At 51.1% G+C, this 13,238-nt stretch overlaps 1 protein-coding gene across 2 annotated transcripts in view; it reads right to left on the bottom strand.

The window, feature by feature from the left end:
• The window catches only part of EHMT1 (euchromatic histone lysine methyltransferase 1), a 144,901-nt gene that overhangs the window by 80,483 nt on the left and 51,180 nt on the right, over positions 1-13,238 (bottom strand). The window contains exon 1 of one of the 2 annotated variants that reach the window (XM_029202900.1): positions 5,819-5,839. The exons of the other annotated variant lie outside the window; for it this stretch is intronic. The gene's annotated coding sequence lies outside the window, so the exon portion shown is untranslated. Of the gene's footprint in view, positions 1-5,818; positions 5,840-13,238 lie in introns of those variants that run through there. 2 annotated transcript variants of the gene reach the window in all.

Here is a 13,238-nt window from a genome sequence, read left to right as displayed (position 1 = left end):
AAGACCCTTCCAGAGATCAAGACTGTTTCCATAACACCAGCAGGATCCCACTCACCCGTTTCGCAGTACTGACATCTGCACAGATGGTGCAAGGGCAATGCTGTCGGCACCTTAGCAGGAATCAAGAGGGTGGCACCAAACGACACGCTTAGTGACTGAATTCATCCTCACTCTGGGGCCAGCGCCCCACAGCAAGGACACCGGGCCCGCCGACAACACCTCTGGGCCCCGGGCCCTGACTGGTGACAACGGGTGTCTGGAAACAAGCCGGGCGGGCACAGCCCCCGGGACCCCATGAACACAGCAGGTGTCTGGAGACAAGCCAGGGTGGGCACAGCTCCCAGGACCCTATGAACACAGTGGCAAACCAGCTGCCTCCTGTCACAGCACCAGCCAGCCACACGTTCACCCACAAAATTATGGTTCATGACCTTTCCCCAAAAAAAGTCTGTTTTAAGAATATTATGGGGTTTCCCTGGTGGCGCAGTGGTTGAGGGTCCGCCTGCCGATGCAGGGGACGCGGGTTCGTGCCCCGGTCTGGGGGGATCCCGCGTGCCGCGGAGCGGCTGGGCCCGTGAGCCATGGCCGCTGAGCCTGCGCGTCCGGAGCCTGTGCTCCGCGGCGGGAGGGGCCGCAGCAGTGAGAGGCCCGCGTACCGCAAAAAAAAAAAAAAAAAAAAAAAAGAATATTATGTAACACACTCAAATAATGCCAGACTGGGCCGCTATTTTGCTCTGTGTCTACCCGAGTGCATTCAGGAACCCGCTGACGTGCTCACAACACACCAGGCCCTGGGTGAGCATGAGACCTGTAAACAGAGCACCGCCATCTCTGCCTCACTTCTGTCTCCTACTTAAAACCCAAGCACCTCCTCGCTCGTTTCTCTGAGTGACTGCTGCCGGTGGCACAGGGTGGAAGAGGACCAGGGGGAGGGGGTGGCATGGGGAAGGAGGGAGGGCAGAGGACAGGCAGGGGTGGGCAAGGAGGGGCACACCCAAGCGGCTGACACCTCTAGGGCACGGGACACTGTGCTGGAGTCTGGGATGCTATGAAGCCTCCAAACGAAGGACACATTAGCTTATCAGATGAATATGAAAAACAAATATCAAAGAAAAGGAATACTCTCTCGGTCTGAAGCTTCTGTACAAGCCTCTACCTGACAAAACCTGCCCTAGGGCTCTGCTCTAACACTTGCTGTGCCTTATTTAAGACACAGGCCCCGCCAGTGGCCAATTTCTCTTGCATAAAAAGGAAGAGAAAAAAAAAGAAAAATAGGGCTCCCCTGGTGGCGCAGCGGTTGAGAGTCCGCCTGCCGATGCAGGGGACACGGGTTCGTGCCCCGGTCCGGGAGGATCCCACATGCCGCGCGGCGGCTAGGCCCGTGAGCCATGGCCACTGAGCCTGCGCGTCCAGAGCCTGTGCTCCGCAACGAGACAGGCCACAACAGTGAGAGGCCCGCATATCGCAAAAAAAAAAAAGGAAGAGCAGCACATATTCGTAAAGCTCACAATAAAGAAATGTTACTGCTTACCTCAACCCTGTCTAGCCTAGCAGGTTATTCTTTCTCCCTGATCGAAGCAAAACAAAACAATGGGCTAAAACAAAGTTTTGAGGTAATTAATCGACTTCAAATCAAGACCTTTCCATTTACAACCATCTACCTAGTTGTATGGGAGTGAAACACATTAATGTGCATGAACAACCAGCCAGCAATTCAAGTTCTTAATTAAGTCAACATGGCCGCAGAGGCACAGAACCCAAAGGCCAGTCTCTCACTCATACACAGACAACAGAATCAACACTGGTGAAGGTCCACCAGTGGCTAACTCGTTTCCCAAAAGCCTGGTCTCTTTCCTGGAAGAACTTCCAATAAAATCATCTAAACTCTCCCCCAGGCCACGTCACTGATCAAGGTCACTGGTCAGGGCGGAGGCCTCCCCAACCTGGCTTCTCTGAAGGCACAGCCCCTGACCCAGTGCTGGCAGCTCACCCTGGCGGTCCTGCCCATAGCCCAGAGATCCATGGCCCCCGTGGCCTGAGACCCCAACACCCCACCCTCAGGAAGCCAGGAGGTGAAGGAATGGGGCCCCCCCCTCCAGACGACCTGCCCCACTTTCCATCCCTCCTTCAGCACGGGCTGAACCTGCTCACCCTGCTCAAGTACCACGGCCACCGCCTAAATCACGAGGGCTTCAACCGCAAGGCTGGGCCCCATCTCCACCCCAAGACCCATGTGTCCCAATAAGGAAGGACCTGCACCTCCTTCACCTCCTCCTTGGAAGACAGACAACCCCAGAGTCAGACCCCACCCGCAAAAGCACCGGGAATCCGGACCGGCAACCTCATCCGTAAGCATCAGGCCTTCCGTTTTTCAGATGCCACAAACTTAGGCACGACTAAGAATCCACAGCTTGCAGCGGGAACCAGCGGGGACCATGTGTGCTCACCAGGTGTACACAAGGCACACACGCCGTACAACTCTCGTCCACTGCACCACCGAGACACGACAATTCCAGAAAAACAGCTCCTTCCAGGGCTTTTTGTCCTCTTTATCCTCAGCACATCTGCCCAAACTCCAGAACATTTCAGGAGCAGACTTCATATCACACTCCCAAACCCAGACTGAAAAAGGGAATCCTCTCAGAGCCTGGGATTTGCAGAGATTCTGGGGCTTCTTTCAGTCAAAGAGCCTTTTACATACAAACTTCTAAATAAAAAGACATTTACAGGGTGAAAGCAGTGAGGAAAGACTGAAGGGAGGTGCGGGGTCCTGAGGGGTGGAGCTATACCCAAGGACACCCCTCTCTTCACAGAATCAGGAATCTTTACAGTCCTAAACTCAACATTGCATGTGGGTTTTAGTTCCCGGACCAGAGATCTAACCCAAGCCCCCTGCAGTAGAACCAAGGAGTCTTAACCACTGGACTGCCAAGGAAGTCAGACTCAACTCTTCTTAAATATGCAAAAACAAAGCGCTCCTGCCTCGAGTGTCCACATTCCTTAAACAGAAGAGAAACCAGAAGAAAACCCTCAGACTCTGCACCATGTGGCTAAGGTTCTCAAGTCCATCTGTCCACTGGAGAACAGGCCGGTCCCCCTCCAGCCTTGTCCTCCATTCAGCCCTGCCAGCTGGTCCTAACCCTCCTCGCATCCTCACATTCGGTGACCTGCCGTTTTTGACAGTAAAACTGGAGCTGGGACCCCATGATGCCAGAACTGCTCACAGTAAGAGTCTCTCCACCAGCCTATCCAGACCCTCATTTGACTTCTTCACCGCCTCTGATAAAATCCCAGTTAGATCCAGCTGAAAGGCACCGGGGCGGGGGTACAAAGTCTGCCCAGGAGGTGGCCAGAATGGCCAGTGAGCGGCAGCGGCAGCACGCCCTTTGGGGAGTGCGACAGCCACATGCTCACTGCGAGCTGGGTCTGACCGCCCCTCCCAGAAGAACAAACTCTACCCTTTGGAGCATCAGTTTTCACATCCTAAAGAGCTGATGTGGCTGGAGAAAAAAGAAAGAAAACTTACCAGTTTGTGAAGTTTTTTCCTTAAATGCAAATTGGCAGATTTCGATATACACAAACCCTAAGGGAAAAAACACATCCCAAGAGGTGAGGTAGAATCTGACCCCGTGCTGGATGTGTAAGGCCAACACAGGGCAGTGGGTACAACAAGCTGCCCAAGACATGAATGTCCAGCGACATCTGAAGTTCAGATAAATGACAAGCCGTGTTTTAGCATGTTTATCTGAACTTTAAATGTAACTGGGCATCCTGTATTCTTTTTTTTTTTTTTTAATTTTCTTCACCACTTTAATATGTATCAGGCTCTGGTTTTCCTTTCTTTTTTAAAAAAATATTTATTTATTTATTTGGCTGCATTGGGTCTTAGCTGCAGCGCATGGGCTCTGGAGCAGCGGACTTAGCCGCCCCACGGCATGTAGGATCTTACTTCCCCAACCAGGGATCGAACCCGTGTCCCCTGCCTTGGAAGGCGGATTCTTAACCACTGAGCCACCAGGGAAGTCCCGCATCTGGTATTCTTATTCGCTGAACTTGGCAGCCCTACACTGAGTCTGTGAGGATCAGCAAAGGACAGAGGACCCTAGGTTTCTGTAATTCTGAAATGGCAATGCTTACATTTCAAAAGGCAATATTCTCTGCCCTGTGAAATCATACTCCTAAAAAGAAAAAGAATTATTAATCAAACAATTTCTTCATAAGCGAATAGAACACAGAAGAAAATAAAATGCAGAGGAAAAAAACCAAAGGAATTATGAAGTCCTGCTCTCACACCATCTCTTATGCCTTGGCATGGGAGGCCTTCCCTAACTTGGCTCCCTTTTACCACTTGGGAGACTGTCTGCCCCACTGGGGTGTTTGGCCTGACCCATCTCTGGGGGAAGAGGTCCCACCTGGACCACAGGGAGGTCGCTTGTTACCCATACCATATGCATTTCAATAAAAACATCTCAAGGTGGTGAAAAAACAAAAAAAGTCTTGCTAGGGTCTTCAGGTATCCTTATGTAAAAGAAAGAACGCGGGCTTCCCTGGTGGCGCAGTGGCTGGGAGTCCGCCTGCTGATGCAGGGGACACGCGTTCGTGTCCCGGTCCGGGAGGATCCCACGTGCTGCGGAGCAGCTGGGCCCATGAGCCATGGCCGCTGGGCCTGTGCGTCCAGAGCCTGTGCTCCATGACGGGAGAGGCCACAACAGTGAGAGGCCCGTGTACAGCAAAAAAAAAAAAAAAAAAGGAAAGAACACACCCACCACCCGTTCTACAAGGGTTAAGTCTGAGCCACTGCAGACAGAGAGCGCACCCTGAGAGGCTCTCTGTGCTTTGGAAAAACAGGCCCCTTAGAGAGTAGATATCTCAGAAGAATTTTAATGAACCCAAATTCCTGCCTCTTTCCATACACAGAAAAAAAGGGCTAAAATCATTAATGGAAATACCCCTTCCCCGTGACTAGCAGTTACCTTCTACGGAGATGTGTGCTTGACTGCACACACCCCCTGGCCCAGACCACACAGATCCTGGCCGCTCCCCCACCTCTTCACAGCAGCCCCTCAGAGCTACTGAGAAGCTGTCTCCCAGGCTACAGTCCTCGGTAAGATCCGGAATAAAACTCAGCTCACGGCTCCTACATTGTGTATTTTTCCTGTTTCAGTCAACGCTCCTCAAGTTAACTTCCAATCACACAGCCCTCAGTATGGTTGTGGCCGCTCAGACACCAGAATCCCGCCACCCCGCAGCTGCCCCGCCAAGAACCCGCCCTGCCTCGCCTTGCTCTGGACCCTGCCTGCTCCCCACGCGCGGGACAACAGGGCACCCTTCCACACAGGGCAGCAGCCAGGACCTGTGCCAGCGACACAGACCGGTTTCAGATCCCACACAGCACATCTGTGCAGCAAAGACCCCCCAACTCCATGGAAGATGAGAAGCAGCTGAAGTACACTCAGGCAACCAATTCTGGCTGCATGATATTACAGAGAGTATCTCCCAAGAAAAAGTGTACAGTCGTTTGTTTTTAACAAAAAAGTGGGGGAGGGGGGAAATACCCAGATGCAAAGACCAGAGAAGTCATATTCTAAAGTCATCTTTAGGTGACACTGGCGGGTGGCTGTGTTCATTGTAGTGATGTCACAGGACAGGAGACAGCGACCGCGTTTCTATCACGGGGACGCAGACTCCCATCTACTAAGTCTCACTCAGATTTTCTTAGTGAGTAAAACAAATATCTTGTACCAGTTCTCACAGCAGCACCACTTATTTGGTGTCCCTCCCACTAAGTGTAGCCACAGAACAAGCACATAAGAACCACCTGCCGCTCCAACAGCGCTATCTGTAGGTGACGTCAAGGTAGCCTGCGTTCCCTCCTCAAGGCCCAGGGCCTCCATCCGCCCCCACTGGACATCACTGGACATGAGAAGAATGAGCACCAAGTGCAATTTGTCGTGATGCAGTTAGCCTCAGTTTACAACATTTGCTTCTACATGCTTTTTAAAAAGACAGTTTTTGTTACACACACAGTTGGCCCCCTGTGTCGAGGGTTCCACCCCCACAGACTCAACCAATTGCAGATCAAGTACATTCGGAAAACAACTCCAGAAAGTGCCAAAGAGCAAATCTTGAACCTGCCAGTTTGCAGGGCGCCGGCAGTTGTTTACACAACATTTACATTGTACTTAGAGCGGTTTACACAGCATTTACACTGTATCCAGTATTACAAGTAATAATCAGAAGGCGATTTAAAGTATACAGAAGATGTGCTTAGATTACATGCAAACAATAGCACTGTTATTTCACATAAGAGACTTGAGCATCCACGATTCTGGTATCTGCAGGGGGTCCTGGAAACAATCCCCGACAGATACCAAGGGACAACCGACAGATACCAATGGACAACGGTACAGCACAGATCGTTAAGGTTAGGATTCTATGAGGAATCTCCACGAACTCTCCAGGAAAATTACAAGGAATCCTTTGTACTTAACTGTCAGACCCGTGAGCCTCCTCATTGGCACCTGCACCTGCTCACCTGAGAGGCGAGGGGCCTTCCCACCCAGGTGACAGCCTTGGGCAGACCCAGACTCTCACTCCCCGCACAAGAGGGTCCCACCGCTCTGCCTCCCAGGTGCCCACCCATCAATTTCTACCACACTGCTGACTTTTTTGTTGTTGTTAAATAAACAACGGATGATGGGAGAATGATCATAGAAATTCTGACATTACCCCTTAGAAGATTCCTAAAATTCAAAGGTAAGTAAGGGCTAGATATATTTTAGATAATGTGTATTAAAAGGACAAGCCTATAGACAAATTATAGATTTCAATAACTTTCTCAATTTGCATGTTGAAGACAGGGACTTCCCTAGTGGTCCAGTGGTTACGACTCCATGCTCCCAGTGCAGGGGGCCCAGGTTTAATCCCTGTCAGGGAACTAGATCCTGCATGCCGCAACGAAGATCCCCTGTGCCGCAACTAGACCCGGCGCAGCCAAATAAATAAATAAATATTAAAAAAAAAAAAAAAAAGAAAGAAAAAGACGATGTGGTCACGTCCACAAACCAGTAACAACAACCATGACAACGACCATCACCAGGGAGCTCGGTTTCTACCTCCCTTTGCGCCTGCTGCCCTGCCCGGGAGCTGAGAGTAAGACCCCCACCCGCTCAGCGGGGAGGGGTAAGGCCTCTGAGGGGAGGGAGCACAGGGTCCCGACCTCTCCAGGCTCCCACAGCGGGACCGCTCGAAGACCCAACCACGAGCTACCTTAGAAGTGAGCACCTTCCCACACACTCCCTGCACAGAAGTGCTAACCTCAACAATAAGGTTATAGTCACAAAAGTACCAGAAAGTTAAAACTGCCTCCAAATACTTCATCTTCAAAATGGTGTGCTGGGGACCCTGGACCACCCCCAGGGCCAGGCCAACCCCGAGGACGGGGCAGGAGAGCCAGCTCCAGAAAAACACAAAAGCTGACACAGCGGCTTGCAGACCTTGCACTCGCTGTGGGGCCAGCTCTGCGGTCGGGCCTCAGACCTGAAAGCTGCAGGACTGGAGCCCCCGCCTCCAGCCAGAGCTGACTGTTTCCTCGGCCTCCGCAGGCCCAGGCCACTTGGCATCCACGCACGTCACATCACTCCTGCATTTGCACAGAACTCCTGTCTCAAACACAAAGGTTGAGAAGGTTCATCTTTAAGTGCTACAGGCACATTTTAAGTTTAAAAGCAGCAAAAGCCATTTCGGAAAGAATCTGAGATGAACTCGACTAGAACCATGTAAAACAGCTCCATGTGCTGGGGAGGCGGGAAAGGATGCAGTCAGTGCCCCCAGGGAACTGCTGCCCTCCCAACTTGGCCACCAGCATTTCTATCCTGGCTCCAGAGGGCTGTGCGGCGCATGTGCTGGATTGGGAGAGGGGATGTCAGCTTTCAGGGCTTATCTACCTGAGCTATAAAGAGACCCAACAACAGCACGATATTAAGAGAAAGGAGGAGAAACCCTCTCGACAATCATCTTCGTGGCAGGCGTGGCTCACTCAGCTCATCTGATGACTACTGAAAGGAAAGCCCCTCCTCCACACTGGCCACCAGGCTTGCCTCGGCCTGCGCCCTGGAGACCACTGCACAGCACCCAGCACGGGGCACACAAAAGGGACCTTCTCTCCCATGAGGAGAGAGGTTTTGGTTCTAGCCATAACAGGAGATGCCAAACCCGACCTGCCATCTGCCCCTCTCTGCCCGAGGCCTGGACCAGCGGTGGCATCCCCTCCCTGAGAACCACAGGGATGCCAACGCCGGGCTGTAAGCAACAAACAGGTTCTCAAAGATGGGACGCATCTGCAGTCCAAGAAACTTCTGAGATGTAGAGCGCTACCCGCCCACCCCCTAATTTTAAACTGTTTTCCACATGCCAATTTCACTAGCTAATTATCAAAAGGGGTGGGGAGAAAAAGAATGAATCCTTTCAATATCTCACAGATTTCCTTGTCCCTCTTTTGTCTTTTTGTTTTTCCCCTTGGCAGAAAAAGGAGAGTTAGTTCCTAAATTTGGAAAACACAATTAATTCCAAAGTGGCCCCATACATTACGTCTAAGGGATTTTGAAATATCAGAACAGACTCCCTTTCCATCTGTTACTTAACCATTAACTGGCCTCTCTGCAAAGAAGAAAACCAAAGGCGCTACCTCCTCGCTGTTCCCTTGACCTAGAACTCTCTCAGCTACTATATTTTTCCAAAGATGGCCAAACCAACATGTCTCCCATCCTCCACACCCTGCTACTGGATGGTGCTCACACTTCCCCCCAAAAGGTGGGCTCTGTGTGCCCTGGCCACTCACTGGGCCTGGACCCTGAGATGCGGCTGAAGTGATTTCCCCCCTGATATCTAAAGTCAGGTCACGCAGGAGCCCGGACCACAGGAGAAGCTGAGTGCCAATATGCGTGTGAGTGAAGAGCCTTCAGATGCACCCACTCCCAGTGCTGAGTCTTCCAGCTGAGACCCCAGACTCCTGGGCCAGAAAAGAGCCATCCTCTAAGCTCCACCGGAACCGCTGGCCCCCGAGAGGGACAAGGATCGCTGCTGTCTTGGGCACTGAGTTCCAGGGCACTGTGCCCGGCGGCAGCAGGCAACTCAGGTGGCGCGCTCCTCCTTCCACTCTCCCAGCCACCGGGAGGCCCCCCACCGGGGTCAGGGAAAGCCCAGCCTGGGCCCAACAGCCGAGGTCTCCCCACAGGACCCCGATCCACGGGGAAGACGTGGCAAACCAAGAGATGCGCCAGGTGCTGTGGAAGCCCCCCCACCCCCCGGAGAGCACGGGCCTCACCACTCAGCACCCCACGCCCCAAGCTTCTACGGATTGAACCCCGCTAACTGGACCTGACTGTGGAGGAAAATGAGAACGAGCCACAAGCTCCCGAGGTGGCCGGCAAGCACTGGGCTGGAGCGGGCATCTGTCCCAAAGGCACAAACCAGGGAGTGGAGTACACAGCACTCACCCTCAGTATAACTTCCCTCGCAGCGGACGGTCACACCACAAACACGCTGACGTCCTAGTTCACACGTCTGTCTCTAATGAATCTGGATAGTCCCGTTGCCACAATGTGGTTTGCTGACAAAATCAGGTTTTCGGGCCCTTCCACGGGGAGCACCACGCTGCCGCTCCCACTGTACATGACATTGCCCCAGGGCCACGTGGCCAGGTGGCGGGCATGGGTGCCCACAGGCACACAGCCCAACAGGATGCGGTGGAGATTCAGGACCCTCCCCCAGGACTTAAGGCTGGCCAACTCCCAGCTCCTGTACTCCACGGAGCCTGGGCTACATCAAGGTGAAAACCCTGGACGCCGTGAGAAGTCAGAACGCCTGGCTGGCAGAGGGCACAGTCAGCTGCGTGCCTCACTCAGGCCCCACTTGCACCACAAGGACTCAGCACACTGAGCGCCACTCTAAAAACCAGGGTCAGTCAGTCCACTCCAAACTCCAGGTTCTTACTGACTCAGTTTCAACCAAAGTTTCGGCAACATAAAACTATCACAGGGGAAATCTCTCAGTATCACATCATCTATCACACTTAGGTTACCAATATAAAAAGCAAAGTGGGCAGCATGGCTCATCAATACACTGGCCCTAAAAAAATCATTAACAGAATTCCAGAAAGCGGGACATTCTGCAAGACCACTGACATAGTTTCCTCACCAAGCCGATGGTGGACAGCTACAGCTGAGGAACTTAAACAGAACAACCATGCAAAGTGCAGGCTATGCTGGGCCCTGATTTGAACTAATCAACTGTAAAGTGACATTCTGACATAACTGGAGGGAAATCTTAAAATGGCTGGATGGGGCCTCCTTGGTGGCGCAGTGGTTGAGCGTCCGCCTGCTGATGCAGGGGACATGGGTTCGTGCCCCAGTCCGGGAAGATCCCACATGCCGCGGAGCGGCTGGGCCCGTGAGCCATGGCCTCTGAGTCTGCGCGTCCGGAGCCTGTGCTCCGCAACGGGAGAGGCCACAACAGTGAGAGGCCCGCGCACCGCAAAAAAAAAAAAAAAAAGGCTGGATGATACTGAATTACTGTGGATTTTGTTAGGAATGAAAATGACATGTAGTTATGTCAAAAATGTCTATATTTAAAAAAACAATACACAGAGTGTAGAGGTGGAAATTTCATGACACCTATGATGCGCTTTGAGAGACCAATCAGCGCACAGGCCCAAGCTGTCTACTTTTGTATGTGATGGAAACAAATTCTTCAGAAAATTCCAGTGGAAAACTAGATCTAAGATACAGAAGATACCTGTATCGAAAGAGAACAGTACACGCCCCACCCCTTCGCAGGTGCCAGCGCCAGGCACCAGCGAACCTGAGCCCTGCCACCTGCCATGTCATCGCGTGATCCCGTCCCAGCTCCTCCTTTCTCCACCTGTGTGGTCAGGTCACATAAACCTCCCGCTGCCTCGCTGCTTTCTCACCTGAGGACAGTGCAGAATGCTTGAAGCCACTGGTGACACATCAGTGCCCAACAGACATCAGCTAGCCTTACTGTTCAATACACGTAGTAAATGTATCACGAAGACATCTGTACCGTCTGCCACATGCCGAACTCCTTCTTGACAGTCACCCCCAAATCCAAACGTCCAAAGGCAAGTCCAGCCTGGAGCCTGGCCCGAGCCTCAGCCAGCCCACGCACACCATCTCCCCACATGAACAGCCACCACCAGACCTCTGCCACTGACCTCTTCCTCCAACCTCCCTTCAACCTCTGCTGGCCCCATTCCCGAAGGCACGGACAGGCTGAAGGAGGGCAGAGCCGCAGCCTGGCCCTACTCCACCCCGCCAAGCCCACCCAACTCTCAAACTTGAGACTGTTCTGGAGTCTACACATCCCACGACCCCTTTTGAAAGCCACCCTGGCCCTGTCCACACACATCTGTTCCCTCTGAGGCCAGCTCCTCCCCAAGTGCCCACAGCCTCACGTATGGGGCCTGAGAGCATCACTAGCTGTTTCTATTTCTTTCTTTTCTTTTTTTTTTTAATAAATGCATTTATTTACTTATGGCTGCATTGGGTCTTCACTGCTGCGTGCGGGCTTCTCTAGTTGTGGCGAGTGGGGGCTAATCTTCGGCGTAGTGCACAGGGGCTTCTCATTGAAATGGCTTCTCTTGTTGCGGACCATGGGCTCTAGGCACACAGGCTTCAGTAATTGTGGCACACGGGCTCAGTAGTTGTGGCTCGTGGGCTTAGTTGCTCCACGGCATGTGGGATCTTCCTGGACCAGGGCTCGAACCCGTGTCCCGTGCATTGGCAGGCAGATTCTTAACCACTGCGCCACCAGGGAAGTCCACTAGCCGTTTCTAACACACACGGAGTGGGTACAGTCCAGGTGAATGTACAAGGTCACCTGATTCTTTCCTAGACGCAACAGACACATCTAAAAGAATGTTTTCTCATTTTTTATTGTTGTAAGAACTCCTTTCTAAAGTAAAAACATTTTTAAGTTGATTAGAAAAAAATATATAGTGATGAAAGGCCATCAGAAATATCCAAAGGTATCACAGGATAAGTACACTTCATAAATGCCAATAGAGGGCCCTCCCCTGACAATATTTTGGCACCTTGAGCGAGATCGGCCTGGTGTTTTTTACAGTTCTCATTTCATGTCATTTCCAAATTCTCCCAGAGTCCAGCCAGTCAAGCTTCTCATTAGTTCTGCCTATTTTGCACTTCAACAGAATCACCAATTTCCTGTGAAATTTTAGTAAACTGTGCTTCATTTATATTTCAGGGAAAGAAACAATTTTAAGAGCTCCCACATTGAAGGAGTCATGGTCCTAACTGGAGAGGGCAGGGCGGCTGGTGGTCCCACAACCGCTATTCCCAGGACGGGAGCCATGGGCACCCGCCTGGGGGCTTTCATGAAGAAGAGGGGCCAGAACACATGTTGGTGAGCACGTGGAGAAACTGAAACACGGCTGGCCGGATGCAAAATGATGCAGCTATTGTGAAAAAGAGTTGGTGCCACCCCCAAACTCTAAACACAGAATTCCCAGATGGCCTGACAATTCCACTCCTGGTACACACCCAAGGAATGCCTGAGACTCCTGTCCAAATACGCTCAGCAGCACTATTCAAAATGGTCAAAAGATGGAAAAAACCAAGGTGTGCATCAACAGATGAACACAAAATATCATTCCGCCAGAAAAAAGAATGAAGTTCTGACAAATGCTACAACATGGGTGAACCTTGAAAACATGGTGCTAAGCGAAGTAAGCCAGACACAAAATGACAAATATTATATAGTTCTACTGATACGGAACATCTGGTTTAGGTAAATTCATAAAGATAGAAAAGGAAAAAGGGAGATTTTTGCTTACTGGGTACAGTTCCTTCTCGGGGTGATGAAAATACTTTAGAAACAGTGATGATGGTCACACAACACTGTGAATGTACTTCATGCCAACACAAAGCTCACTTACAATGGTTCAAATTTATGTTTAAGTATATTTTACCATTAAAAAAGAGAGAAAAAAAGATTGAGGTGTGCAAACCTACCCTTATAGATGCAACCATGAACTTCTTTAAAAAAACCAATCCAATTACTAGAAAAGACCCCTTTAAAGGAGAGATGTAATGTATTTACAAGAACAAAAATCAGAAAATACTACTTTGTGTAGTAAAAAAAGAAAAAATAGGATGTAGCCTAATAGTGCTAAATGCATACCATCATACAAATATATGTTG

The sequence above is a fragment of the Monodon monoceros genome, unplaced genomic scaffold, assembly GCF_005190385.1.
Source record: "Monodon monoceros isolate NGI ecotype Baffin Bay Population unplaced genomic scaffold, NGI_Narwhal_1 Super_Scaffold_5, whole genome shotgun sequence".
NCBI lineage: Eukaryota > Metazoa > Chordata > Mammalia > Artiodactyla > Monodontidae > Monodon > Monodon monoceros.
The sequence above is the reverse complement of the archived record's forward strand: the minus strand, read 5'-3'. Positions and strand labels throughout refer to the sequence as shown.